This window comes from Hevea brasiliensis, chromosome 18 (genome assembly GCF_030052815.1).
Source record: "Hevea brasiliensis isolate MT/VB/25A 57/8 chromosome 18, ASM3005281v1, whole genome shotgun sequence".
In the NCBI taxonomy this organism is placed as follows: domain Eukaryota; kingdom Viridiplantae; phylum Streptophyta; class Magnoliopsida; order Malpighiales; family Euphorbiaceae; genus Hevea; species Hevea brasiliensis.
Window position 1 is genome coordinate 33,561,380 of NC_079510.1, and position 10,567 is coordinate 33,571,946.

Here is a 10,567-nt window from a genome sequence, read left to right on the forward strand (position 1 = left end):
CCAGTTCTCAAACCCACAACACTTCGAACTGTGCTATCAAGTGCAGTATCGCATGGCTGGACTCTTCGACAACTAGATGTGTCGAATGCTTTTTTACACGGTGATCTTCATGAACCTGTTTACATGAGTCAACCGCAAGGGTTTATTGATGTTGATAAAGCTGATTATGTGTGTAAGCTAAATCACAATCTATATGGTCTTTGCCAAGCGCCTCATCAATGGCATGCAAAACTTAAAGAAGCACTAGTTGCCCTACATTTTACGTCATCCATAGCTGATACTACTTTATTCCATTACAATTCTGGTGCTACACGATTGTTGTGTCTTATTTATGTTGATGACCTCATCATCACAAGGAATAATGAAAATGCTATTTCAGACATGATTAGTGCTCTTCAATAGCACTTTATGTTAAAAGATATGGGCCAGTCAGACTATTTTCTTGGGATAGAAGTTCATCATTTAACAGCGGGTCTTTTACTCACTCGGAGTAAATATATTGATGATCACTTTGTGAAGCAAATATGGCAAATTGCAATGGTATTGCTACTCAAAGATGTCCCAAAACCAAGTTACACTTACAAAATTCCAATCCGGCAACTGATCCTCATTTATATCGCACCATAGTCGGCAAACTTCAGTATTTATCCTTAACCAGACCTGATGTCTCTTATGCCGTCCACCGTGTCTCTCAATTTCTCCATGAGCCAACTGAAAATCACTGGTCAGCTTGCAAATGCATTATGCGTTATTTAAAGCATAATCAACACTATGGTCTGTTCCTTCGCCAATCTTCCACTCCTCACCTTAGTGCTTATGCTGATGCAGACTGGGCCTCAAATCCAGAAGATCGCAAATCTGTTTCAGGCTATGCAATATACTTAGGCACCAACCTTGTATATTGGTCAACTCGAAAACAGCCCACAGTTGCCCGCTCATCTACTGAAGCAGAATATAGGTCAGTTGGAGCAGCTACAACGGAACTTGTTTGGCTTAAATCTCTTTTACAAGACATTGGTTTTTCTTCCTCTAGTTGCTCCACATTATGGTGTGACAATGTCAGAGCAACGAAATTAGCCAGCAACCCTGTATTTCATTCCAGGACCAAACACATTGAAGTTGAGTTCCACTTTGTTCGTGATCTTGTATCTAAAAAGCAGCTCCAGATACGATACATTGCATCTAAGGATCAACTGGCTGATCTTTTGACTAAAGCTGTTTCAAGGTCAAGACATACCGCCCTTTGTCAGTTTTTGTCAATCCGACCTGTTCCCAGTTCAGATTAAGGGGGTGTGATAAGGTTTATCCAATAGTTACAACTGATATCTTATTGTAAAAGATCATATTTATTGTTATCTCTATCTCTATCTCTAATAACTTAGGATAACCTTAAGTGTATATCTTGCACCTCCTCTCAGAATCCAAAGAGTCGTTATATATATGTATAGTTATAACCTCTAAAGTAATTAATAAGAGTAAGAATTCTACAATGGGTCCCTTTTCAATAATTTGCCTTCCATTTACTTGTAGAATAAAATACAATAAATAAGATGCTTTCATCATATTATTCATAATTGAAAAATGAAAAGCACAATATAATATCCATTATATAGGGATTAAGATCCTTTCATATTTGGTAATTAAACATGACCACATGAATTAATTTCTCTTTGATTATTCCATGTAAAACAAAGATTATGGTTGATTAATTAGGGTAGAGAGCATGTATGCCATCAATATCATCTTGGGTGAGTTCCCTTTTAATAGTTCCTATTGGAATTATTGAATACATAATGGCATTTGAATCCTGACTGTGTGCAAGCCCAAGAAGATGACCAATTTCATGAGCAGCCACATATTCCAAGTCAAATTGGTTCATATTGGGATTACTACTCTAATCCTCATCTGCATCATAATAGAATCTTCCATCTTGGGGATAAAATGCATGAGCCAAAGACCTCTCCTAGAAGCCCATCAAAAGCATCTCCATCTCTATGATCACCTCTATAAAAACCGATCACAATATCAAGATTCAAACCCGTAGGTGCTTCCTAAAAGTGAATTGGGAAACACTTGCCCATCTCTCAAAAGCTCATGAACAAGCGCACTTCATGTCTGCCTCATTTGGGTTTTGAACTCCAGAGCGAAACATGAGGTGAGTTGATACTTAGAAGATGGCCATCTTCACATTTCCTCAAGAAAAGCATAGTGTGAAACCATGTGGAACATTTTTTACTTGTGGTGGTCGCTATTGGTTTTGATGAGGATGTGAGATTGGTGACATCGGTTACTCCACATCGTGGGATCATCATATTCTTGATGGTAGCAGAATCAAGACTTCCACTGACTTCAGCTTGAAAAATTTTTGGTAAGTTTTGAGCGCAGACTCCAAAAGGTCATCGAAATTGTCAGTTAGATTATTGGTATCATCACTTGGGTAATATCTAAATTTCCTGAGGTGCTTCTTGACCTTATTAAGGCCAACAACATATTGGCCCTTTTTGACTTCCTTTAGGCTTTGAAGAAATTTGAGAGTTTTCCCCTCATGTCCTTCAGACTAAACTATAAAGAGCTGGATTGAAAAGTGCAGTAGGAGGAAGGTTGTAAGAAGATAAAAGAATTTGGGAGCCATTGCTACAGTTCTTTCAGTAACGAATGGCTTAATCTCTTGGTGTAGTGGTTCAGGCTAGTGTTTTGTTGCTATTTATAGACAAACTTACTATATAGCTCAAGGATATATACATGTGTTTCATGCTACGGTTCAGCTTATTTTGACGTGTACTTCAATGTTTTTCTGGTCAATTCATTCACAATTGTTCTTAGTGGAAAATATAAATACATGAGTCTCACCTATTTTACATGTATATTTCACTGTACATATTTCATCTTGTTTATGATATACTGGATCTAAGAAAGAATATGTGAGTTCTGTCCATATAATATAAAATAGCTTATCTACTTATATATATATATATATATATATATATATATATATATATATATATATATATATATATATATATATATAGGAAAAAATAATTCTTCTTTAATGGTTGTTTGGTGGTATTGTTTCCTTCCCTTTATACATTATGCAAAATCATATTTATTTAAGTTTTTAATTCCCTAACAAACACATATGAATCATAACTAAGTTTTTAATTCCCTAACAAACACATATGAATCATAACTTACATGTTTGGGATGAAATTTTTATAATTTGTAGCCTGATGGGTGTAAGTAATTAAAATAATTACATATTTTAATAAAAATTTTCTTTTTAATTTCAAAGATGAAATTTTTATTTTTTGATTGATCAAACTTTAGATGAAGATTGAAATCAAGGTATTGCAGTTTTAAAAACTACTCCAATACCATTTAAGTTAAAGTTGATTGACTAAATGATGATGGAGTTACTTGCCATGCTTCATGGGTAACACAGAAATCATAAACGATTGTTGACCGACAAAGTGTGGGAAATTTGACAATTTCGCTTTTCTGTCCTTTCACACCATTTAATAGAGAAATTTGAAAATTTGTGTTGCTCATGTGTTTGGTATGAGTAGTACTTATCACAAAGAACTTTTCTCATAGTACTCAATCATGAATCTTTTCTAAATCAATGAATACCCCATAATGATCCTTCTTCTACTCTTTATAAATTTTCATTAATTTTATTTCTCTTATAAATTTAAGCAACTTCATCATTATAGGAAAATTAGAAACAAAAAATAGAAATGAACCTCATAGGTATGGCAATGACCCATCTTTCTTTCTCACAAATAGAACAGGAGCGCCCTAGGTTGAAGTGCTCGGACGTATGAAACCCTTGTCCAAAAGCTCCTATAGTTGCTCCTTCAGCTCTTTCAATTCTGCTGGTGCCATCCTGTAAGGCGGCATTGATATGGGGTTTGTACCCGGCACAACATCAATGCAGAACTCTATTCCTCTTCCTGGTGGCAACCTTAGAAGCTCCTTAGGGAAGACAACCATGAATTCTCTGACAACAGGAACATTTTCCATGTTGACACCTTCTACATATGTGTCTCTCACCAATGCCAAATACCCTTGACATCCACACCTTGACATTTTTCTAGCACTAATTGCTGACACCAAATTATATAGAGCCACGCTCCTGTCACCATCAAAGCTAAACTCTTCCACACTAGGTATGTGGAAATACACCTTTTTGTTCCTGGAGTCTAAAGTGGCATAATGAGTTGCCAACTAATCCATTCCCAAGATTACATCGAAATCCATTACTGGTAGAGGAACCAAGTTTGCTGGGAGGATTCTTCCATCCACTACTACTGGGCTATCCAGAAAAACCATATCTGCATCTATGTTGTCACTAAGCGGGGTAGCTACGACAAAGGGCATTATAAAGTTGTAGGTTTCTACCCAATCTCATGGTAAACACTAGGGAGACAAATGAGTGCGTAGCACCCGAATCTATTAAAACACGAGCCTCATAGGAACAGACTAGAAGAATACCTACCACAACTGCTTTGGAAGCCTAACCATCCTGGTGGGGTCAGGGTGAAAACCCGAGCTTGACCCCTACCCTGGGTTGCGTAACTCGGCATCGACTTTTACCTCCGACCGCCTCCAAATCCACATCCCCCTTGTCCTCGGCCCTGTTGGCCACTGAACTGACTACCTGCCATGTTGGAAGCACCAGGATACAATTGACGAGGAACATTTACAACAGAACCCTGTGACCTCATCTGTGGCTCGCTGAACACGGGCATTCCCTAGCAAAGTGACCTGTTGGCTACACTCAAACATACTCCTGAACCCATCAAACAAGGTCCTGAATGTCCTCTTCCACACTGTGAACAAGGCGTAAGGGAGGATCCTGAACTTGACCCAGAACTGCTATACCTTGAACTGTGACAACTGCTGGATCTATACCCATGTCTGAATCCTCGAAATTTGTGTCTAAAACCACTCCTTTTATTCCTACTCTTCCTCTGTAATTACTCTGGCCTCTGCTATTCGGAGCACCCATGTGGAGAACACCTGAAGAACTCTCTGCTCTATTTTTCTTTGCTCTTCCACTATCATCTCCGGTGTAGCTAATCTCAATCTATTGGGCTCGATCAACTACCATATCAAAAGACTGATCAGACATCATGGCCAGGTTTGCATACCTCCTGTCAAGCCCCTTTAGGAACCTCTTCACCTTCATAGTTTCTGTAGCTACTATTGTAGGGGCATATCTGCTCAATTCTAGAAATTCTATAGCATATTCATCTATAAACCTACCATTCTGCCTTAAGGCCTCAAAGGCCCACTGCTTTTGATCTCTGAAACTTTCTGGTACAAACCGGTTGATAAACAATTCCACAAACTGGGTCCATGACAAACCTTCCATCCGAGGTAAAATGTAGTCATTCATCCATTGTCTAGGCATAGGCCCCATGACATGTTGCACACACTCTATGAGTCTCCTATCACCAATCAGAACTCGCTCTCGCTGTCTCAGGAATTCAAAACCGATAGGCATCATCTAACACATCATAAGTACTGTGCACCAACTTTTTGAAATTGATTATCTATTTGTAAGGTTCCTCTTGGTGCGTGGATCACACGCCGTGGGGGTGAATCATATACTGAGCCATCATAACGATGGTACTCTACAAACCAGCTAGAGTAGCTGCCATTGGGTCCATGGGACCCTGTGCCATAAAATACCGATCTCAGATCGTGGCACCGCTTCTTCGACTGGAGCAGCTCTAGACCTCCTACCCTGCCTCCTCGGGGCAGGCACCTCATCCTGTGCCGATACCTTGTCTGGCACATCTGGTTCTTATGCAGTGGCAGCTCTCCTGCTTCTACGCATTTTATTGAAATTCAATAGCATTAGCCCATAAAAATTTCAAAATGACATATTACACATAATTATATAAAGTAGAAACTAGAAGCAAAGATGACAATGCAAGATGAATGTGGACCCTATTTTCCGCATGTGACTACTATTAGACTCTTCCTAACACTTTAGACAATTTTCCCTATGAATCTGGAGCCTAAGCTCTGATACCACATTTGTCACAACCCAACCTATGGGCCGGACCGGCACTAGGACCTGGGCCAGCCTAAAGCCTCTAAGGCCCATAGTAAGCCTAACTATTCCTCAACCCAACTCTAAGGCCCATTTGGGCCCAATTTCAAAAATTCAACTAGACAGAGTTCAACCATAAAATGGACCTTTTAACGGGGAGTTTTTGACTCACCCGACCTGTAAACACAATATATAATCAATTGGGGAGCTCAGCTCACCCTCCACATACTCAAATGTCATAAAAATAAATGGGAGCTCAGCTTCCTCATCCAGTCCAACATTCATGCATATAATAAGTTTACAGGTCCAACATGGTAATTATATTACAGACCCAAATCAAATAAATATTTCTAACACATGCGGAATTCTAGAAGTTAACAGAATTATACAAACATGAATAGATGACTCGAAGGAGAAAAGCAGTTAACTACAAACATAATCCTCCTGTAGCATAGAAAAATATTGAACAGGAGTGAGCGTTCGACTCAGAAAGTAAAATATCAATTTTAACCATAATCTCTATAGCTATCTAAAGCTAATGCACCCTGTGAAGTGAAATGTATCATCATCATAATTTTCATATCATAACAATAAAAAGGTAATTTGGAGCACTCACACACCCGATAATATCAAACAATACATATATGGGAGCTGATCCCCTATACAGCCTTCTTAATCCAACCTGTGCCAATGAAGAACTCAAGTCAGACTTTCGCTTAATAAACCAAATCGGGGTCCCAGCGAAGAACTCAAGCCGTGTCTACCCCGAAGGATCGGGTCCCAACGAAGATCTCAAGCCGTGTCTACCCGTCCTGTCCATAGCTAACACCATACCACACGCACGCCAACTCACGCACACTGCTCCAAATTACCACAATAACATCCATGGCACTTTAACAATTATTAATGCAATATAAAATGTGCCTAGTATTTAACTACATAAATACATATTTATAAGTGATGCATGGGCATGCTTGAACATATAATAATATCAAAATTACAATTAAAATTAATATTTTACTCACAGACTCAACCAAAGTCACTATGGCGACTGGGCGGAGGAGGAAGGCTGTCCCGGCTCACCTGACAATTTTATTACAATTATTTAGTACATTTGACTCAATACAAACTAAGAAAAGACCAAAGATGTCCAAAGTCGCGCCGAAAATCTGGCAGAGTCTCCCCTATACCTAGGACCTACCCAACCTACAAAAAGGCTTAAAACACACTTCTATATCCACAAACCATATATCCATAACTCAATCACATCACACAGCCCCTCTTGGGCCCATCCAAACAGTCATCAATCACACGATATAAAATTACAGTTTAGTCCTTATAATTGACTCTTTTTGCAAAAACTACCCAAAGAAGCTCTAAAAATTATAAAACTTTGCCCCGCGATCCTTAGCAATATTACTAAGCTAATGCAAAAAGAATCATAATTTTCTAAGCTATCACGAATATTTTATGGATTTTTAATCCCATTCAAGCACTAGAAAATTAAGAAAAGTAAGGTTCGGGTTTACCTATGCCGATTTCGATCTCGGGAATGCGCTCGGGGCGTCTAACAATGGTGGGGTAGCCAAAATCTCGACCCAATTTCGAGACTTTTTCGGTAGCCTGTCTGTCTGGCCGGAAATTCACAGGCCTGAGCAACCGTCGAATTTCTGCGAATTGAAGGTACCTACACGAAGCCCACAACACGAGGTTTAGTATATAATTTTTACGGAATTTTCTAAGCTCATTTAATGCTCAGAAAAATAATACGAAGTTTTGTGGGACTCACCGAAAAATGGTGTCGAAAAATTTTGAAATTTATATTGCCGCGAAGGTCTCGACGAGTGTAGCGCTTTGGTACTCTCGGTTTTCTCGTGGGGTTCACGGTTTGCGAGAAATCTAACCCAAAAGTCGAAATGGGCTAAAACTTCCCAGATAAAAATTGGACAAACCGCTCGATGGATTTTGGTGTTCTTGGTGTCTATGGAAAGCTCTCGAGGTGTAGATGGTGTTTAAAATAAGACCAAGCCCAAACAGTGGTCAGATCGGCTAGATTCTGATCGGGAAGTTGAAGCCGATACGCAGTATCGGGTGTCTTCGCAAGCGCTTTCCCGGCGTTCCAGGCGGTGGCCGGCGAGCAGGGAAGGGCGAGGCAGCAGGCCGGCGAGGTGGGGAGGCTGGGGCGGTGGCTGGCCGGCATGGGGAGGAGGGAGGAGAGAGAAAACGGGAGAGAGAGGAAGAAGGGTCGGGACGCTCGGGGAAGAGAAGAAAAGAAGGAAGGAGGCCGGTCCGATTCGATCGGTCCTCTCCGGTCCGGTTTGATTATGCCGATTCGATTCAGGATACAAAATTTTGAATTTTTTACTCTGCCTTGGGACCGAAAACGGGGCTCAAAAATTCTGAAAAAATTCTAGAAAACTCAGAAAAATTCATAGAGTCCAAGCATATTTTTAGTTTTGCCACGTGGTCTTTAAATTAATTTTTAAAAATAATCAAAGTTTTATATTTTCAGAAAATCGAACCCGATTTCTAAAACCCGAAAAATCTCAAATAATTTCCCAAAATTTAATTAAAATAAAATATCAATATTTTTCCACAAAATAATAAATTTAAAAATTAGGGGTGTTACAAAAAATCTTAATAGAGATCATATAATAAGCGGGGTTTGATGTAAACCTTCAAAACTAAAAAAAAAATTGAAAAAAAAATAATAAGAGAATATAAGTCCACTTGCCACTAAGGCAATATCAAAGTTGCAATAGGCTAGCTAGTAAGCCTTCTTTTCACTCTCTTCATCCATTGTAACTCTTCCAACATTAAAATTTGCCACATCAACAAGAGCTGGCAAACAGATGCAAGTTTTCATTGTATAATTACTCCATAAATATAAGTCATTTTGCTGCGATAAATATCAAATATTAATTTGACAAAAAAGCCAAATCTTTTCTCTAATTGATAATTGTATTCAAACATTTTAATTTATACCACATAAAACCTTTAAGATTGAGAATAATTGTAGCCAAATCTCAAAATATATAGCAACAAAATGCACATATTCTTTTTCATAATAAGAATTTTTAAGTAATATCATATTTAACTTTAACATTACATTCTCATACCGTCCAACCAAACCATATATAAGATTATTCAACTATCATTTACTAAACTCTCCTAAACAAAATGAGATTAAAAAACATTACCTTCATTTTGAAGAAACCTTAATTTGGCTGTCAGTTTGGTGCCGTTGCTTGGGACTAAAAGTTTATTAGATTTCGTGTTTTTAGTATTAGGATATTCTGTTATTACCTCTGTTTGTGAAGTGTTGCTATTTTCGTGTTTGCGATTTAAAATTATGGTGCTACTATTCATTGACAGAATTTTGGTTGAATTAGGAGGGCGTTCTATACTTGTTTTAAAGGAAACGATGTTCTGAAGAAAACCAATCAATGCGTAGGATTCATTGGCCCCACCCTCTTTAGGCTAAATTCCATTATTTTCTAATAGTTTGGTTCTTTTTGTTTATGACAAGAACTTCTCGATCTGGTGAGTTGCTCTTTGATCCAGAAGTAGAGAAAACAGCTAAACAGTTGAGAAAATTAGCTAAGCAGGCTAACCTAATTCAAGCTCCGAGTACATCTGAAAGAGTCCATTCTCCAAAAGAATTAGGCTCGGATTCAAATTTCGAAAATGAAAACATGGCTGCTAGGACTTTGAAAGAGTTGGCTACCCCTAATCTAAACCAACAGCCTTTATGTATTCAATTCCCTACTTTAGATGTTGCTTTTGAGCTAAAGTCTAGACTAATCCATTTGTTGCCTAAGTTTCATGGTCTTTCAGGTGAGGATCCACATAAGCATTTAAAGGAATTTCATATTGCGTGTTCCAGCATGAAACCTCAAGGATTTTTAGAGGAGCAGATTAAGCTTCGAGCTTTCCTTTTTTCACTGGAAGGCACAACTAAGGATTGGTTGTATTACCTTCCTTCTGGATCTGTTAACTCATGGAATGAGATGAAGCAGATGTTTTTGGAGAAGAATTTTCCTGCTTCTCGTGCTGCTAACATAAGAAAAGAAATTTTTGGCATCCGGCAGTACAATGGAGAGAGTTTGTACGAGTATTGGGAGTGATTTAAGAAGCTATGTGCAAGTTGTCCCCATCATCAAATAAGTGAGCAGTTTTTGATTCAGTATTTCTATAAGGGACTTTTACTAATGGACTACAATATGATAGATGCTGCTAGTGGAGGAGCTTTGGTTGACAAGACACCAGAAGATGTAAGGAGGTTGATTGCTAACATGGCAGTAAACTCTCAGCAGTTTGGAATGAGAATGGATCACACACCTAAGAAGGTTAATGAGGTAAGTACATCTAACCTTGAGAAACAGATTTCTTATTTAACTTCTTGGGTGAGGCAATTGGCAGTAGGGAACATGTAAATAGTTAAAGTATGTGGAATTTGTTCGGGTTCGGGTCATGCTAATGACATGTGTCCTACATTACAAGAGG

The 10,567-nt window shown here is 38.4% G+C and overlaps 1 non-coding gene and 1 pseudogene across 1 annotated transcript; both read right to left on the minus strand.

The window, feature by feature from the left end:
- Window positions 1-1,705: 1,705 nt before the first annotated feature.
- Window positions 1,706-5,008, minus strand: LOC131175853 (metalloendoproteinase 1-like; annotated as a pseudogene).
- Window positions 5,009-10,119: 5,111 nt separating this feature from the next.
- Window positions 10,120-10,226, minus strand: LOC131176137 (small nucleolar RNA R71). The gene has a single exon (XR_009146263.1). It is a non-coding gene; the product is annotated as a small nucleolar RNA R71 (small nucleolar RNA).
- Window positions 10,227-10,567: the final 341 nt, after the last annotated feature.